At 52.6% G+C, this 19,901-nt stretch overlaps 1 protein-coding gene across 4 annotated transcripts in view; it reads right to left on the minus strand.

Moving 5' to 3' along the window:
* GRM7 (glutamate metabotropic receptor 7) overlaps positions 1–19,901 on the minus strand; it is a 157,802-nt gene that overhangs the window by 137,059 nt on the left and 842 nt on the right. The gene's annotated exons all lie outside the window — the stretch shown is intronic.

The following is a 19,901-nucleotide window of genomic DNA, read 5'->3' on the forward strand; positions in this document are numbered from 1 at the left end:
GCCACTGGAGCCACCTGAACCTCAGAGCCACATCTTCTGCAAAGCACAGCCTGCATTATTAATGCATGGACAATAAACACAACCTGTACCTCCCTTTATTTGGATAATTGCTGTTGTTTTCTAGTCACTCACTAACGTTTGTCTCAGGTGTGCCTTTCAGCTGAGGTACCCCAGAGCTACAGAGCTCCTGCAGGGTGCAAACAGCAGCAGGTCCTGCTCATGGCCTGCTCCTGTCCCAGCCGTGTTCCCATGGCCTGACAGGGCTCACCATCTCCTGGGACTGGCACTGGTTATCCTGTCCCAGCCATGGGATGGGGCTCACAATCCCCTGACACTGGTTATCCTGTCCCAGCTGTGTTTCCATGGTCTGCCAGGGCTCCCCATCCCCTGGGACTGGCACTGGTTACCCTGTCCCAGCTGTGTTTGTGTTTCCATGGTCTGCCAGGGCTCCCCATCCCCTGGCACTGGTTCCCCAGAGATGAGTCAGCCACGAGCAGTGCCAGTAGGGTCAGGCAGCCTTTGTGCCCAGCCTGGGCAGGGGCCATGGGCACACCTGGCTGAGCAGCTGCCAGGGGTGCAGATGTGGCTGAGCCCCCCCTGCACTGCAGCTGCATGTTGTTATTGGAACACAAAGCACCCCTAAAAGGCACAGGGTACGTGAGCAGGGCCTCAGCTGCCAGCCTGGGCAGTGCCAGGAGCCCAGGGCACTGCAGGGCCTCCCAAACAGCCTGACAGACACTGGTACAGAGGGCAGGGATGGATGGGACACTGGGCAGGAATTGTTCCTGTAAGGGTGGGAAGCCCTGGCACAGCTGTGGCTGCCCCTGGATCCCTGGCAGTGCCCAAGGCCAGGTTGGGCACTGGGGCTGGAGCAGCCTGGGACAGTGGGAGGGGTCCCTGCCATGGCAGGGGTGGCACTGGGGGAGATTTCAGGTCCTCCCAACCCAAACCACCCCATGATTCCATGACCATGGCAATAAATTTTGACAGTATTATGGAGCAGACCACCCCCAGTCTCTGCCCCCCACACAGGATGTTCCTGCAGGTTCCAGCACAGCTGCTTTCCCCGAGCTGCCCCAGGCTCCCAGGGCACACGCGTGGAGAAGGAGCAGCCCAGCAAAGCTGGGATGTGTGCCCAGCCCTGCTCAGGCAGAGCAGCAGCCCTGCTTTGCATATCTGTTAAACCAGATTAAATACTGCTTAGTCACTTCCAGCAGCCATGGGAGAAGTGACCCAGAAATCAGCTGGAAAACATGACATGTATTCATCCTTGCTGCTGCTGCCAGGCATGGGTGAAGCAGCCACCAGAGAAGAAAAAAAACCACATTAATTTCTCCCTCCATTGCTCTCCTTCACCTCCTAACAGGAGTTTCTTTCACATTTTAAGATAGTGTACCTTGTTTTGCAAAATTAAACACACACACAAACATAACAGCCATTCTTCTGCTGTGCTCCTGGAGTCACCAAAACCATCCAGGACTTGCCCACATGGCAAAAATTCAAATCCTAATTCAGTCAATTAAGAAATGAAGCAGCCCCAATTGAGCCTTTTACATGAGCACTCACTCAGGATCAGGCTGGATCAGGTTTAATCCACATCCAGAGTGAGCTAAACTCCACAAAACCTCAGCTAGTTCTACACAAAGAGCCAGTGTGATTTAATCATCTGACCCAGGATTAATTATTACCTTTAAATTGTGTTTTAGTCCGAGCCCATCCCCTGGAACAGGCCACAGCCATGCCCAAGAACATGCAACACTGCAGGGTTATTTTGTTTTAATGCAAACAGTCACAAACTCAGCCAAGACCCAAAAAACCCCTTGGAGCATCCAAGTCAGTTCATTTTAACATTTCTTCACTCAGTTATATTTCCAGACAGAAAGACCCAGTAGGAGCATATTTAATCTGAGCAGCATCTTGTGATGATTTATGTTAATTGATATTTAATGGGGTAATTTTAGCCTGGTGCCATTAGCTCTGAAACCTGAGAGATTAGAAGGATCTTACAGTGAACTTCTCCATGTACAGAGAAAATGGTGAAGGCAGAAATGCTGAAGTCTCTAGAAGATCAGCCAGATCTTCTGCAGAGTGGATGAACAGAGACCCTTGAGGGGCAACATTTTGGAATTCCTCCTCCTTGCACTGGACTGAAGGGGAGATGGGGTGGGGGAAAGTGGCACAAACATGGCAAAGGGAGGGAGCACCTCTGGGCACAGCAATGGAAACCCAAGGGGTGCAGGGAGGGAGCTCATCACATCCCAGCACAGAACTGCCATGAGGAGTCACGGAGAGCTGAGAAATAAACCCACATGTGAGCACTGAAATTGCATTTTTAGCTCTCTTCTCCCTCAGTGCGAGACAGATCAGTAAATCAGACGCTACAGGTCCTTCCAGCCTGGGAGACCTTCCCACACAGCAGCGCAAGCCCTGGACAGTGACTCACCGCAAATGATCTCAGGTTTTTCACCATCCCCTGCTGATAACCACTCCACCTGCACACCATTCTGAAACCCAGCTGAGATGGGCAACCACATCCTCCAGTGCCAGCCCAGAGCCAGCCTGGGGCCATTTCCCTGCTGTGCAGGTGCTCTGGGGCTGGAGCAGCCATCCAAAGGGCTTGTTCTTCCTCCAGGAAAGGGGAGATCACTGCAACCTTCTCCTCCTTATCCCCCCCTTCTCTGAGTCAGGATCACCTCAATCTTTTGTATTGCATAATGACAAACCCTTCCCTCCCCTTCCCCTAACAAGGCTGCTCATTTAAAACACTTTTAAGTAGATTCCTTTGATTTGTACATTAATATTCTCCAGGCAGGGAAGAAATAGGACAGAAGTAGGGCTTGCTGTAATGAGGGCTGATCTGGCTGTTGGCTGCTCAGTGTTTGCACCTGGGGTGCCCATGTGGGGCACACACAGACCCATCCCTGGGGGCACCTGGCCCAGCCCAGGTGAGCTGGCAGGGCTCCCCAACAGGACACATTCCTCCAACACTGCCAGCATCTCTCAGTCCCCTCAGAGCGGCACCCCTGACCCCAGTCCCAGCTGCAGCCCCTCAGACACAGGCGGGGACAGACAATGGCAGCGGGGGCACAGAGCACCAGCAGCCTTGGCAGCGCAGCTCTGCCTGGAGGCTGCTGTGCCTGGGGGAACAGATCCACAGCAATATTGGGGCAACTCACTGCCCAGGGTGCTGGAGCTGAAGCATTTCCAGCAGCCTGGCAGGCAGCAGGGATGGGCAGGAGGGCACCCTGCAGGCCTGGGCACCGCGGGAGCTGACAGGGCCATGCCAGGCCTGCTAGGCCAAGCCTGGCCCAGCCAGGCCCTGCCCACTCTCTGCACACCATTCTTGGAAAGAAAACAAATTCTGGGAAACAGCAACCCACCAGCACTGCTTAAACACAAGTGGTTTTCAATGAAGTCTGCATCCAATTCTCTCTGAGGACAACGGCCCAAAGGAGGCCCAGCCCTGCCTTCCCCTGTCCTTGGGCATGAACCCACCAACCCACCCATCCATCCATCCCATTTCTCAGCCTGGACAAGCAGCAACTGAGCAGCAGATCCAGCCCAGCCCCTCCCTTGGAGTGGTGGGAGCAGCTCAGCACCAGCCCAGGGTCCTCACTGAGAGCACCAACCAAACCCTCAGGAGGGCTGGGAGGTGTTCATCTCATATATTCCACAAAAATATACAAGATTATAAAAATATATATATATATATCTCCCAGCTGTTCCTCTCCATGACCACCCCAGCTCATTTTTAATCCCTTGCAAAGCTTTGTGACCTGTCCAGCACAGCAGCCCCCTCAGCCCTGCTGACCCCTTCCCTCAGCACAAACATCCACCCTGTATCACAACAACCCAGCTCTCCCTTTGCTCAGCCAGCACAGCTTTATCTCTGTTATCACATCATTCACGGGAAACAAAGATACTGTCATGAAATGCAGATGTGAAGCAGAAAGGCGTTCTGTGGGTGAGGGAGGAATCCACAACATGACAGAGCTCCCAACTCAATGCCCTCCTTGTAGGAAAACACTCAATGCATCATTTCTGATCAATTGTACTTTCAAGTCACTTTCTTATTTATGGGTGACTGAGAAAACACTTGAGCTGGCAAAATAATTCACATTTGTTTGCACAGACAAAACCAAATTTAATAATGCAGCCCTTTTTTAAAATAAATAAAGTCATGCATTACAAAATGTGCATTTAGAGTCATTCTCTGTAGAAAATTCACAGCATGAACTCCAAAGTGCTCCTTTCCCTCCTCTGAAGTGAAAACCTTTTCCAGTGTGTGCGTGATACGCGCCATACTCCACTAATAAAACAAGCAGCACCTGAGTTTCTGTTGCTCCTGCAAATTTACACTCATTAATGGCAAAAGTTCCATTCAGCTCCCAAATCCCAGAGCAAGGTCCTGGCAAAGCCTCTCATCAGTGAGCAGGAGATGACTGAAAATTCCTTCTGTCAGTCCAAGGGGCTGTTTAATGGATTTGTGGGGTGTGAGGAGCCAGAGGGTGAAGATGGGAATTACTGGGGACAAAGTCAGGGCTCAGACACTCCACAGCAGGAGAGAAACATTCCTTGGGAACTCTGAACCATGTAAAAGCACTGAAATACCCCAGGAAAGGAAAGCTAAAGGGTTTTTTCTTGAGACAGCATGCTGAGATTCAATTCAAAGCACAAACCCTAAAAGCACAGACATTACAATAATTGAAAAGCCATCTTGCACCAGCACCAACCACCCCAAAGCAGCTGGAATCACTCTTACCTGCACCAAGGCTCCTTCCCCTGAGCTGCTCTTCCTCTAAACCACTCCCCATCCCACCCTGCTCCTCTCTCATTTATGCCCTCCCTCATTAGCCCCCTCTAATTGGGGGATTACCCAGCAGGGAGCTGACCCCACTCAGCCCCATCTCCCCACCCAGCTGCTTTTCCTGCTCCCTCCCAGGGCACAGGGGATGCCACTGGGCACATGGCCATGCTCTCCTGCCTCTTCTCTCCCTTTCCTTGCCTTTCCTAAAGGCAGCAGCACCAAACCCCTCCCGTGGTGGCATTTGGGACATTTCACTGGAAGCCCAGGTCCTGTTGTACTTGTGGGGTGCCCCGTGGCAGGAAGGAATGATGAATCTGACTCCATGTTCTCAGAAGGCTGATTTATTATTTTATGATACTATATTATATTAAAGAATACTAAACTAAGCTATGCTAAAGAATACAGGAAGGACACTTACAGAAGGTTAAAAGATAATAATGAAAACTTGTGACTCTCCAGAGTCCTGACACAGCCTGATTGACCAAAGAGTGAAAACATTTCACACCAGAATCCAATGAAACAATCACCTGTGGGTAAACAATTTCCAAACACATTCCAAAGCAGCAAAACACAGGAGAAGCAAATGAGATAATTATTGTTTTCATTTTTCTCTGAGGCTTCTCATCTTCCCAGGAGAAAACCCTGGGCAAAGGGATTTTTCCAGAGAATGTGCATATGGCACAGGGACATGTCCCACACCCCCAGCTGGGGAAGGTGCCTGTGGCTCCCTCACAGGGATTCCCAATCTGGAATGATTCCCTGAGTGATTCCCTGAGTCCCTCTGCCTCTGAGCTCCACCTGCACATAATAACCCATCCTGCCCACCCCTAGGTCTGTCCTGCTTTCACAGGAGTTCTGCACGCAGGGAGGGCCCATGGAGTCCCCAAACAAAGGAACACAAAAAGGCAACACCGTTCATTGTCCCCTGATCAGTGGGGGGGGGCTGGGCTTTCCCAGTCCAACTAACCCCCCAAACACCACCACAACCCAACCCAGCTGGCACCAAACCAGCAGCCCTCAGATGCTGCTGCTCACCTCCCCTGCACGCCTGCAAGACACCTCAAGAATTATTTTGTGGTTCCTTATGGATCTCAATAAACCCCCAAACCTGATAATGTTGCAATCATATCTAATCATCCATTTATATATATATATTTATTTTTAATGTATTTTATATATGCCCTGCATTTAATTTTGCCCCCATATGCTCTTAGGGGATTTGCACAGTTATTTTAATAGTCCTAATTTTAAAATCATTGAAATGCATTTATGCACCTTTAGACTGAACTCATTCAGGCATTTACACCACAGTAATGAATTGTAGGACAGCACTGTAGACACAGAAAGAAATTCTTTCCTCCTTTAGAGTTTATATTTCTAAATTCAATTGTGGGGTTCATTGGCATGCAAAGAGTCCAGGGACCTTTGTTAACAACGACATTTAAGGATAAATGTTTCAGAAGATGCACACTGAGAAAGTCTCTCCTATTTGAATGTCAGGAAATTAGAAATATTCTAATGAATTCCATTTTTTCACATCTTTCATCAAAGCCTTTGTAAAAAAGGTCACTATCTTCACTTGTTATTTTAAAAAGCCTCCTGCAATTTGCCTTCATGCCATAATTAGAGGGAAAGTTCCCACAGCACCACACCACAACAATCCAGGGGGACTCTTCTTCCTCCTGATTGTCAACAAATTTCAGCATCCGAAGGCAAAAATGATGAATTTCAGAGGCATAATGAGGCCGCTGGTCACAGTCAACATTACATAAAGTATTTGCATTTCATGCTTTCTCTGAACTGGGAGCTCCCTGAAGTCTGACAGCCTCAATATGCTGAGATGAATTATTATTTTATTGACATTTTCAAACTACTCCTCTCCTTTTTTTTTTTCCCCTTCATACAAAACTGTTTGAAACCCCTTTGCTGGATCTGACCCACATTTCAAAGAGGCTCCATCCACTCCTTGCTGCGGTGACTCCCCGCTGCAGGAGCTCGCTCACAGCCAGGTTTTCATCTCCTCATTGCTCATTCAGGTTCCATCCCAGCCCCAAAATCCGGGAGCTGCTGGCTCCCAGGGATCTTTGGTGGCTCTGGGTATCAGAATAACAACCAGCAGCCTGTCCCCTCCAGGGCAGGGCTGTCCCAAGGCAGGGATGGCCCCAGCCCTGCTGGGAATGCCTCAGTCCCACCCCAATGGGAGCTCTTGGTGCTTACTGGGAACAAAATCCAGCTGTGGCTGCCCCTGCATCCCTGGCAGTGCCCAAGGCCAGGCAGGACACTGGCACTGGGAGCACCTGGGACAGTGGGAGGTGTCCCTGCCATGGCAGGGTGGCACTGGCTGGGATTTAAGGTCCCTCCCAATCCAACCCATGGTCCTGAGGTCTCTTTCCCTGTCACTTCCAGCCCTGCTGGGCTCCTGGAGCAGTGCTGTGAGGCCTCATGGAGGGTTTCTTGTGATTACCAAGAAATCAGGCCCTGAAAAATAACTCCCAGCCATTGCATCTGCATTTAAAAGTCAAGTTCAATCTTCCCTTATTACAGCTGCAAAACCCCTCGCTATCTAATTCAGATAAAGTAACAAAGCTGCACTTCCAATGATTGGAACTAAATGCAGTTAACCTTAAAAAGTCACTTTTACAAACAGAGCAGATTTATCTGGATTTAAATTTTAGTTCTTGTGCAAAGGCTTGAGAACAGGTTCCTCCCCATTATTCAATTTAACAATAATAATAAAAACCTCCATGACAACTATTACAAAAAGACTGTGATAAAGCCTGAAACCTTTTTGATAATGAAACATACAATTTCCCTGGTTGAAGCATAATTCCCCAGGGAACATTTTAGAAAAGATACAGAAGAACTGTCGTGTCCCAATTGTTCATGTACAGAACCACACGTGAGAACAGCACATGGGGAAAAAAAATCAACTTTGAGAAAAGCTTAAAAAGAGATCAAGGGCAGGAGAGAGGAGACAATTTAACTGCAGTGTCTCATTAGGGCAATTAGTCATTAATGTGGGAGAGGCAGGAAGGTTGGGTTTCACCCCAGGGGACATCAGGGCCACCTCCTGGGTCATTCTGGGTGCAGATCCCTCTCCAGAGCTGGCCCTGCTGCACCCCTGGGCCCTCAGCACTCCCTGCCTTTCACTGCTCAAAGCTCCAAAATGAATGGAAATATTAAAATTGCCTATAAAATATATGGGTCACAAGCTGAGGCCCCTTCCTGGGCTGGAGGAAGGCATGGGAATGTCCTGAGCATCTCAGAGCCCACTGTGCTGCTGTAGCCATTGCATCGGTGTGACTTTTAACATCCCAGCTCCTGCAGCCAGGAGTTACCACCCTCATTAAAACAACTGCTCAACCATGGGTTTGTGGTTTGGGCTTTGAGGCAGGTCTGTGCTGCGAGGTTTTAAGAAATTTGTATTTTTAAGTATTTTTTCTATCGGGGCAGGGGATGTTTTCACAAAAACTGCCAGCTCATGAAGCCCAAAGGGTGTGATCACATCTTGAACCAAGCACATGGTGCCACTCCTCTCTCTGTTTGCTATTTGTGCTTTTGGCTGCTGTCTCCCAGGAGCTCAGAGGTGCTGCTGGTCACAGTCAGCAGCCAGGCTGTGATCTCTGAGCCCCAGAATCATGTTCCTGTCAGCAAGGTGTGAATTTAAAATCCCATCTGGAGAGACAGAATGATAAAGTGCAAAGTGGGGGGAAAGCCAGCTCATTAAGCTGACAAATCCATTGTAACAGAAGGACAAACCAATAATACCAGGATGGATTTGTGTGCTCTGGGGTCCATCCCAGCAATGCCCAAAATCCCTGGGCTGGGTTTGGCTCAGCAGCTGAGGCTGCCAGCAGCGAGCTGGGCCTGAGAGGCTCCAGCAGAGGTTTGTGGAGCAGAGCAGGGCAGAGCAGAGCAGAGCTCTCCTGCTGGATCAGGTTCGTCAGGCAGACATTAAACATCCATGGATCCCTTTGTGCTGCAGGGACAGCTCTGATCCTCGGGCAGGTGTGGGATTGTCACAGCTCTGCTCTGCCTCCTTTGGGTCCTGCCTGGGCCAGCCCCAGCACAGGCTCTGTTCTGCCAGGCCACAAACCACATTTCACCTGCAGCATTCCCAGGTGCCATCCCTCGATGGGAAGGTGCACCTGAGCAATCCCAGCAGCACCTGAGTGCCAAAATTGGGGGCACTGGGTGGGACTGGGACCCTGTAGGGCTGGCAGCCAGAGATCAGCCCCTGAGATCATTCCCTCCTGCACCAGGACACAGCTCACGGCACTGCCAGAGCCCAGCAGAACTTCCCTTGCCAAGGCTCTGGGAGGAAACGGGGCTGGTTATTCCCAGGTAGGTTTGTGTCTGTCCCTAAAAGCACGAGCCAAACCCCAAGGTAAGGGCCTGCCACTGTGCTGGCAAATCCAGGCAAAACCCAGCCCTTTGTGCACTGTCACTGCAGTAATTTGTGTATTTTCTGCTCCATGGGCAGGGTGGAGGTCAAACCCTTCCTGGTCATCTATCCCCAGACAAATCCTTGGCACAGTCCTCACTGGGAAGGATTTATACATCCCACACAAGCTCTGCTGTGTTACACACCCATTTCTATGACAGGCTGTATTTTATAGATCAAAAAACCCCAAACAATGAATTCCAAATATATCTGTTATATCTGTGATGCCTGGAACGAGGATGAGCAGCATGGCTTTAAAATAAAACGGGAAGGGCTTTGTGGGTTTGGCATCTGCCAAAGGATTCAGGTTCAATAGCACAGACACCACTTTGCCAACTGTTAAGGAAAACAGATTCCAGTTGTACCACATTTTGCTTGATTTATGTGAGCACTGGGAGAAAGATGAAGGGGAAAAAATAACCTGCAAAGCAGAAAAAAATAATTTTTTACCTTGTTTTTCTGTTCTGCCCGTGAACCTGCCAAGTTTGAGGCTGCAGGAGCTCCCCCACAGCTGAGCACAGGCACAGCAGACCCTGCTCTGTGGATCTGCCACACATCCCTGGGCACTGGCAGGTCCCTGGGGCTGCTTTTATCCCCAGAGTGGGATAAAAATCAGCTAAAATCACATCCCTGCTTCCCTGGGCTTATAGCAAGCACTCACCTGCTGCAGGCAGCAGTCAGGTGATGCACTGCTTTCTGAAATCAGGTATTGCCTGACCCAGGCCTGCCAGAGTTGCTGGGTTTTGCAATGTAAATCAGGTCCCAGAGCAGCCCTGGGTTTGCTGTTGCTCCCCACCACCCCCAGGAGAAGCAGCTCCAGCCCAGCCCCAGCAGCCCCTCGTGCACCCAGACAAGGCTGAGCATTTCTCAGTCCAAATGAGGAACAAAAATAGCTTTGCTCAAGGGCCAGGAGGAGCAGTGCCTGTGCTCCCCTGCAGCTCTCAGCCCTCCATCCCCAGCACAGCCTGAGCCCATTAGGGCCAATTCCAGCTCTCCCAGGGCTGCTCTCCCTGCCAGGCCGTTTGCTCCCTGCTTGCTATTTTTAAATTGCTCCAGCTCCTGAGAGTGTTTTGTTCAGTGCAGTGACAGGCTGTCACTTCCCTGAGCACGGCCCTTCCCTGTGCTCAGCGTGCCAGGGAATTCACCAGCACTGAGGCACTGCCCTGCCAGGCTCCCTGCAGGGCACCAGGAGCTCTGAAACAGAGCCACTGCCTCCTGAGCCATGGTGTTCTGGAATGGTTGGGCTGGAGGGACCCCAAAACCCACCCAGAGCCACCCCTGCCATGGCAGGGACACCTCCCACTGTCCCAGGTGCTCCAGCCCCAGTGTCCAGCCTGGCCTTGGGCACTGCCAGGGATCCAGGGGCAGCCCCAGCTGCTCTGGGAAGAGGGAGAAGCACACACAACACAGCACAGCACACACATTTCATTGCTGAAAATTCCCTGTGAGAAAGCAGCAAAGGCAAAGCAAAGCAGTGTTCACCAATGAAGACAGCCTGAAGTCTGCCCATCACTGCTGGACACAGTGACACACAGCAGCTGCTGGGATTGCAATGAACTGCCACTACTGCTTCCTGAGGAATGGGACCTCTCAGCTCCTCCTGCAGTCCAGCCTTGCTGTGTTGGGGCTCAGAGGAACCCCAGGTCCACTCCAAAGGCTGCACTTCCCCCTGGAGGTGTTTTCCAGCCTTATTGTCACTATAGAACACAAAATAAAATGATGCAGACTCACTGCTCCAGCTGAGGAGCACACCCAGAACCACCCCTGGCTATTCCATGCCCAGGTTTGCCAGCAGAGCCATGGCAGGCACAGCTGAGGAGCACACCCAGAACCACCCCTGGCTATTCCATGCCCAGGTTTGCCAGCAGAGCCATGGCAGGCACAGCACAGGAGGCACCTCAGCCTTCCCCTGCCACAGGGAGCAGCACAGGCTGGGCTGGGCTCGGGCACGACATTTTACAGATGAGTTCTCAGCCCCATTCCTCATTCTGTGCTTCCCATTCCTGCTTCTGTGCTCAGAGTTATTTCATTCTCTTCTGAAATGCAAGGAGATTCTTCCTGAGGAAATAAGCACAGGGGTGGGAGGTATTTTTTAACAACAATTCGATTCCCCAGCAAAATACATTTTTCACAGGTGGGAAAAATTGTATTTGGGATTTATTTCATTTCTTCGTGGATTTAGTGCTCTTCACAGTTTATCACATCACGGAAATATTCCTGAAGAAGGAAAGTGGCTTTTCCAGGGACTCCACTACCTCTGCTGTGCTCCTGTTTCACACTGAGCCGTTGGGGATCCTGGTGGGTTACAGAAGGGCTTGTGCAGCTGCCCTGGGATCCTCACGGGGCTGGAAAACGCCAGGCCATTGCTCATTCCCACATTTCCAGTTTGGCCAAACAGGAGCTGTCACTCCCTCAGGGCTGCTGCCACCCTGGGCACTGCAGGCAGATGGAAAATTCATCCTTTTGTGCCAGCTTCCAAAATCCTGTGAAGGCCAAAACCCCTTCACCTGGGACACCACCATTCTGCTGGGGGAGATGGAACAGGCAGGGAGCTGCCAGTGCAGAGTCCCAGGGTCCTGAGGCTGGCACAGCCCTCCCAACCCAGGCAGTGCCAGCTGTGCCCAATGCCCACCTTGGCCCCAGCCCAGAGCACTCAGTGCCACCTCCAGGGATGGGCACTGCTGACCTCCCTGGGCAGCCCCTGCCAGTTGTCTATCGCAGTTGTCCATCCCAGTTGTCTATGGTTTGCTGGGGAATCAAACCATCTCTTCCTCCTTTGCAAATCCTCCATGTAGCCACAGCAGACACATCTCAAAAAGATGATTTTCTTTGCGTCATCATCCATGGAAGGGGTTGGGATGGAAGGGACCGTAAGGGTCATCCAGTTACTCGGAGATTTTCTGTACTGCTGTCAGATAGAAAAACTACAAGCCCACAAAAAGTCATTTAATTAATTTTTATTGTCAATATAATTTCTGTGCATTCGAGCCCTGCCACAAAATTACCTGCTTTAAAAATCACTAAACCATCTCTATTAGTGCTGAATTTTATTCCTGCAAAAATAACAACTTCCTGCCAAATCTGAGCTGACACTTTGTCTTTATTTTTGTAGTTATTCCTGCCATTTTTTATTAAATGGAATTTGGCCTTGGTCCTATCCATTAAGACTGGGTTTTGGTGGGATCCACATGGGAAACAACTCCAGGCACTCAGTGCTGTCTGTGCTCTGGGAGCTGCCATTAAACCCCAGGGTTCAGTTCCAGCCACCCATGAGATCTACCTGGGTGTTATTATTTCAGCACCAAGCTGTGGATAGCCAGAGGTGCTTCTAAAGCAGCAAATGCTGTGCCAGGACACCAGGACACCCATGGGGACAAGGGCTGTGCTCTGACACCCAGCAGGGCAGATCCAGCATCACATCCAGACAGCTCCAGGATCCCACCCAGCACAGCTCCAGGATCACACACCAAGGCAGCTCCAGATTGCCCAGCCTGTGAGCTGGCATTGGCCCAGCAGGGCACTGCCCTGGGCTAAGGAGGGTGCCAGCTGCCTGGGCTGTGCCCTCCTGGCCCTGCTGGCACCCCTGGCATGGCTGCAGGGGCTCTGTTGCAGTGGAGGGCAGCTGTTCCTGCACAGCATCCCCCTCCAGCACCTCTCACCCTGCAGAGCCAACACCAACCTCCCCACGTTCTTCCCTGGCTCCCAGCAGCTTCAGCCTCTCCTCCCTTTGCTCTCCCCACCCAGGAGCAGCCAAGCCCCAGCACAGCCTGGTGCTGGTGCTGCTGAAGCCTCTCAGGTGGCTCAGCATCCCTAAACCACATCTTTTCTCTATTTGTCACCCATCATTGATTGTTCTGGGCCCTGATATAATCTTAATGTGAAACAGGCAGGACCAAAATGCCAGACAGGTGCCAGGGCTCACCCAGAGGTGCTCCATCCTCTGCTCACCCAGCACAGCCCTCTCCTTCCCAGCACAGCCCTGAGCAAGACCTTGAAGAAACAGCTCACATTTACAGTGTAAGAATGCACAACAATGATATTTTTGTCTGTCTATCTATCTATCTATCTATCTATCTATCTATCTATCTATCTATCTATCTATCTATCCACATATACAACCATGCTCAGAGGCATTGAGCAGAACCATCATCAGGACAAAATCTTGTGACCTGTGACTGCTCCAAGCCCTCCCCTCCACCCCCACAGCTCAGCCCATCCTTTTCCCAAAACCCAGCCCAAAATAGAGCTGGTGGATGTGCCCTGAATGTGCAAACATGGACCTGCAGCACCTCAGGAGCACAGGGCACTGCCAAGGGGAGCTCTCCAGGCTTCTCCTCTTCCCAGTGCCAGCCAGAGCCAGGCAGCCCAAGTGCCTCAGTGATCCCGGGGGTGATCTCCAGCCAGGAGCACGTCCCAGGGCTTGGGGAACATTTGCCAAGCTCATTTCAAAGGGCTGGGAAGGGAGGCACAGCCAGCATCACCCAACAGCTGAGGGAGAGGAGAATGCCCAGCACTCACCCAGCAACTTAATGCTCTCCAGATCCCAAATGACACAGCAAAATTGTCCTCAGCCCCACAACCACAGGGGCCTGGGGTGCCCTCTGTCAGCCAGGGGCACTTTGTGCCCCCTGAAGGGGTGGGAGCCCTCAGGTGTGCTCCATCCTACACCTGACACCGCTCTGCTGCAAAAGGCTTTGCTCCAAAACACAGCCCATGGAGGGGGACAGCCCCATAGCACCCACCCTGCATACCCTAAAAGAACAGGGCACACACAGCCCATGGAGGGGGACAGCCCTGAGCACCCACTGCACCCACCCAGCATCCCCTGAGCTGCCAAAGAACAGGAGACAAACACAGCCCATGGAGGGGGACAGCCCCATAGCACCCACCTGCATCCCCTGAAAGAGCAGGGCACACCCAGCCCATGGTGGCCCTGGGGACACTGAGGAGCTCCAGCCCACCCCAAGAAGTGTCAGTGTCTGCTCGTGGGGCAGCAGCCAGGGCTGCAGAGCTCTGCAGGCTCAGGGCTGGGCTCGCTGCAGCCAGGGCAGCACAGGAGGGAGCTGTGGCCTGGGTGGGACAGGGCCACCACCTTTCCCTGTCCATGGCCCAGGCCAGGAACAGGAGCAGGCTTTATTGCCATTGAAGTGTGGTGGCTCAGAACCACTGCACTGCCTCAGCAGAAGGGCCTGGGAGGAGCTCATGAATCACCAGGAAAAAGCAAAGCTCTGGAAATCCTTGTTCTCCTTTAGCTCTCTCTGCCTGGGTACCCTCTCACCACACTAATGGCCTGGCTGTATTGGATTCCATGCTCTCCAAACAGCCTTCATTACATGCTTGGTATCTCCCAAAATTATGATAAAATTCATCATGGTCCAGTGTCTGGGACAGTCAGCTTTGTCACTCATTGAGATTAATTTGAATACCACTATAAATAGAAATAACAACATCTGATCTTATGAAACACTATTGTGCTGGATGGCTTTAATGCCTCCAAGCAAAACTCATTTAATAGAATAAAATATGGAACAGAGTACATGTAGTTTTGTAGTATTACTGTTATGAGATTCCAAAGCAGATCAATAATTCTTATATAAAAATTAATGCCTTGAAATGATCCCTCCATTTGTCATTCCAGAGAGGTCACCTTACTTTGTTTCAAAGAGCAAATTGGGAATTGCACAAGTGAACTTGCTGGAAATGTGCTCTCCCTGTTCCTGCACCCCTTGTGCCAGCCCCAGTTATCCCTGAATCCTGTGCCCATGTCCCTCCCTGTCCCTCTCCATGGATGAGCATCCCTCTCCTGGCAGAACCACTCTCCTTCCAAATGACCCTTTGCAGTCCCTCCTGCCTCGAGAGAGACACTTGAAAACAGATTAAGAGCCAAGATTATTGCTCAAATTGAATTCTGCCTTGTCGAGAAAATGAATTTTACCTCCAAAACACAGCGTTCCAGAAAAATACCTTCCCAGCACCTCCAGCCTCTCATTAGTGACTCCCCATGTGGAATTCCTGAAGGGAGGATATTCCTGGCCTTTTGTTTATACAGGAAAAATCAGATCCCACCTCTCTGGAGCAGCCTCCCAGCTGAGGCACAGCCCTGCATGGTCAGGGTCTGACACACGTCAGGGCCTCACTACCAGCAAGGACAAATACTCAGGGGCTGCTGAAATGAAAGCTCATTAAAGAACACAAAACCCCTTTTTTGAGAGGAGGCAAAGAATTAAAGGTTGCTGTTTCCTATTTTCAGCTTTTTGTTGCATTCTCTGTGTAGGAAACCAAAAAATGTGGAGTTTCCTGAAATATCCTCTCTAAAATGAATCATTACTCCACTGCCTAAAAAGTGTTGTCCTGTTTGAAGTGAGGAGAGGAAAACGCAACAATCAGGTCAGGATTAATAAATAAGCATCCAGGGAAAAACCCTGCTGAAATGTGGGAGTTTTCCTCCAAGCCCCAGTGGGATCCCAGGTACATTCCAGCAATGGAACCTCCCCAGCAGCTCCTCAGGGCAAGGGCAGCAGGAGGGGCTCAAACGTGGGCTGGGAACGGAAATTATCTCCCATGGAATGGGATCCCACATTCCTGCAAGAAACTGAGATGGAGGAACAACCATTGCAGACATTTTCCTGGGAATCACAAGGAGTTTCTAGACACTGATCAGATCAGCAGTGGGGAACTCATCAGAAAGCAAACACTTCTGAGGGTTCTGATGGAACCATGGGATCACACATGGCTCTGTAATTCTCACACAGCCCTGCCCTTCCTCCCTGTGCCCGAGGAGCATTCCCATTAGGAACAGGCTCCAGAGCTCCCCTCGCTCCCTGGAGCAGCTGAACCCCATCCCCATTCCATCCCAATCCATTCCATCCCAATCCAATCCATCCCATCCCCATCCCTATCCCGACAGCCTCCCCCAGAGAGCCTGGCAACAGCGTGTGCATTTTGCAAGAAAAGAGCAGCATCCAACTCAGAGCTGCACTTTTAAGCTCCCTTCCTTTCCAAATAATCTCATTTTTGTGATTACTGTGTCTGGAGCAGAAGGCAGGACTGCAACTGTCATCTTCCTCCTTCGGCAGGAAGGAAAGGCAGCCAACACCCCCAGGGAGATCAGGGATGTTCCAATTTGCACTCCCAGCCTCCCTGCACTGCCTTAGCCCACTCTGCTGCAAAGTTCCCTGGAGGGGCTCGGGAACAGCCCCCTCTGGGCCACCAGAGCCACCCCTGATGAAATCCCACGGGGATTTAGACAAGAACAAAATTATTCTTGATTGACTCTTTCAAATTGCATCCACCGAGGACACAAACCTGAAGCCGTAATTTGCTCATTATTAAAACCTGTCAGGAGAAGTCTGCAGGGAGCACAAAAATAAGTGTAGGGAGCACAAAAATAAGTCTTGCAGCATTAAAAGAGGAGTCAGGGTGCTGATATTCCCCATATTGCATGGTTCTACTCCCATGAAGCACCCTGGCCATGGTTTTATCATGGAGTTCCATTTGTAGGGAAAGCTACAGCCCTGCAAAGGAGCAGCATTTTCTCCAAAGCAAAACCAGCAGCCTAAAAGCATCCTGCCTGAACTCCCTGGTGCATTTGGAAGCAGCTTTCCAAATTATTTTGCTGTTATTTTTAGGAGGGATATTTAATTTATGACCGGGCTGCTATTTACTGGTGTGCACTGATAGAATTGTGTTGGGAAGAAGTCCCTGCCTTTGACACACGTCCTAGGGAGCCAGCAGGAGCAGTGACCAGCCCAAAGTCTCATTTGGCTCCATCAGCACCAGCCCTTCAGCTGGCTTCCAGCAGCGCCCTGTGCCTGCCCCATCCCTGGAGAACCCTCCCACCCCAGCTATTCCCAGCTGTTTTATCCAAGGAGCAGCTCAGGGCTGGGTGAGGGCAGAGCTGCAGAGCAGGGCAAGGGCAGATCACAGCAAAACCCCAGTGCCATGGAGACCCCCATCGTTCCCCACCCCAGGAAAGCTCCCACAGCGGCTGCAGCAGGGCTCTGTGCCTGCCCCCATCCCTGGAGAACCCTCCCACCCCAGCTATTCCCAGCTCTTTTACCCGAGGAGCAGCTCAGGGCTGGGTGAGGGCAGAGCTGCAGAGCAGGGCAGGGGCAGATCACAGCAAACCCCAGTGCCATGGGCTCCCCCCATCGTTCCCCACCCCAGCAAAGCCCCCACAGCGGCTGCAGCAGTGACTGCAGGGATGAGCTGCAGCCCCAGGAGCCCAGCCCCGGCCCTCCTGCTGCTGCACCTGTTGGCTTGGCTGCTCGCAGCCCCTGCGCTGGGAGGGAGCTGCAGGCACAGCCAGCACTGCCTCCCATGCAGAGAGGAAGATGAAGAGCCTGCACGGACCTGGCCCCTGCTGGGGAGAAGCGCCTGAAGCAGCAGGAGCTGCCTGAGGAAGCCCTGCTGTGCTCTGGATGGGTTATGTATTTCTATAGATACGGATTTACACCCATTTGCTCCCTACAGCAAGGCACAGCACAAACACCTCTCTCCCAAGATATTGTCAGAGAGGCACAAACTCCATTAGGATTCCTTTGCAGGGGCCTCCACAGAGTCTTTACCTACCAGATGTGAGGGAAAAGCCAGTTTGGGCATGCAAGTGTTCAAGAGCCATCCACCCTCCCCTCACCCACTGCCCCAGGCAGCAAAACCCACGGTGACCCCTGAGAAACAAGCTGGCTGCCACACTCAGCAATTTCAGAGAGTTCTGAGGTTAACAAGATTTTTTGTGACTGGTACTTGGTTTTCTTCTTTCCGCTAACTTAGAGCTTCTTCTCATCCACCCACACACAATGACACTTAGCTGTTGAACAGGTCTACTTCTCCTCCTAAAATAGTTATTTTCTATTTCTCTGTGGCTGAGCATGTTCTAAATTGTGTTTTGAAGGAGGAGAGGACAACAGGGAACAGCTTTACAGCATGAAAGATCTGCTTCAAGGCGGCTCATCCAAGCTGTAAAATAGATATTCAGTAAATTCCCTCAGCATGGGCCAGTTCCTGCTTTCTGGATGATCTGGTTAAATTGCAATTTTGAACAGAGGCTTAGTCACAATACATTAAAACATTTAGTTTATATAAATATCTCTACATGGAGAAACTGTCCAAATATCTTATTTTCTGACAAGTAACGTACCACCAGAGGCTTTGCAGGTATTGTGGCATTATCCTAAGGGTGCCTCGGTTTCCCTCAGAATGGATGTCGGTGGGGAGTGCCCCGGGCTGGCGGTGGGATGGGAGCTGGAGTGGCAGAGCTGCCTCCTGCACCCTCCTGGCAGCGGCTGAACCTGCTGGGGCACAACGTGAGCCGGGCACAGGGGAACCGGGCACAACGTGAGCCGGGCTCAGGTGGATCCGGGCACAGGGGAGCGGGAGCAGCCGGAGCGGGAGGCACGGCACGGTGAGGGCACACACACCCGGGGATCCAGCGCTGAACTGCAGCCATGCGCTGCCATCCGCCACGATGGAGCGAGCACGGCAAAGGAGCGGCTCGTGGGTGTGATATGATGAAATAAATATACCAGGGGAATGCCCGGGCACGGCTCAGGGCAGCATCGCCCCGCTGGGCTCGGCCGGGGATGGATGGCACCGGCAGCAGATGGGAGCGGGAGGCTCGGCGGCTGCTCCAGCACCGAGCGGCTCTGCCGCGAAAGCCTCACAAGTTTCCAGCTGGGAAACGCGGGGGATCTCTCCGCCCGCTGCACAAAAATAAAAAAATCCCTCCACCACCTTCCGCATGCGAAGGCGTAGGACAGAGAGCGAAGAACTCCGCTGCTCACGATGCATCTGGTGGCGCTTCTGTCACTGTCACCGCACCCGCGATCGCTGCCGAGCAGCACCCGGCGCTCGCTTGGGGCCCGGCGGCTGCTGCGGGGCCCCGGGGGGACACCCCGGTCCCAGGGGGACACCCCCTCATCCTGGGGGGACATCCCGGCCCTGGGGGGACACCCCAGCCTCGGGGGAACACCCCGTCATCCCGGGGGGACATCCCCGACCCCCTCATCCCGGGGGGACATCCCAGCCTCAGGGGAACACCCCCACATCCCAGGGGGACACCCCCTCATCCCGGGGGATCCAACCCCTGCCAGAGCCGGCCAGATGGCCCCGCACGGCCCCGGGGCAGGAGAAGAGCGGGGGTGACAAATCTCCGTGCCCGACACCCAGCGAGGCGCGGCGCCGGGGGCGAGACGGGCGCGATGGCAGCGCGAACGGGGGAGAGGCGAGGAGGGGGAGAGCGGGCAGCGCTGCAGCGCATCTCCCCCGCACACACACACACGCACACACACACACGCTCGGTAATCCCCCGGCTCTGCTCATCCCTCGCTCCTCCCGAGCCCCGGAGCCCGGGGCTGAGCCGCCCCCGCTGCCCCCGCTCCGGGCTCGGGAGGGAGCCGGCACCGAGCCGGGCAGGCGCTGGGTGCTGGGGCTGCCCCGCACAGCCCCGGCTCTGCCGAGAAAGCCCCTCCTGACCCCCTCCCGGCCCTGTCCCGACCCCCCGCGACCCCCGGGCCGTGCCCGCACCGCCGCGATTCCGTGCGGGAGCGGTGCCGGCCGTGCCCCGCTGGGATCCGTGCGCCCGCATCCATCCCCGCCGAGCCATGGCTCTCGCTAACGCAAACCCAGCGCAACCAGCGCTTCTTTTCTTCC

This window comes from Zonotrichia leucophrys, chromosome 12 (genome assembly GCF_028769735.1).
Source record: "Zonotrichia leucophrys gambelii isolate GWCS_2022_RI chromosome 12, RI_Zleu_2.0, whole genome shotgun sequence".
Lineage (NCBI taxonomy): Eukaryota > Metazoa > Chordata > Aves > Passeriformes > Passerellidae > Zonotrichia > Zonotrichia leucophrys.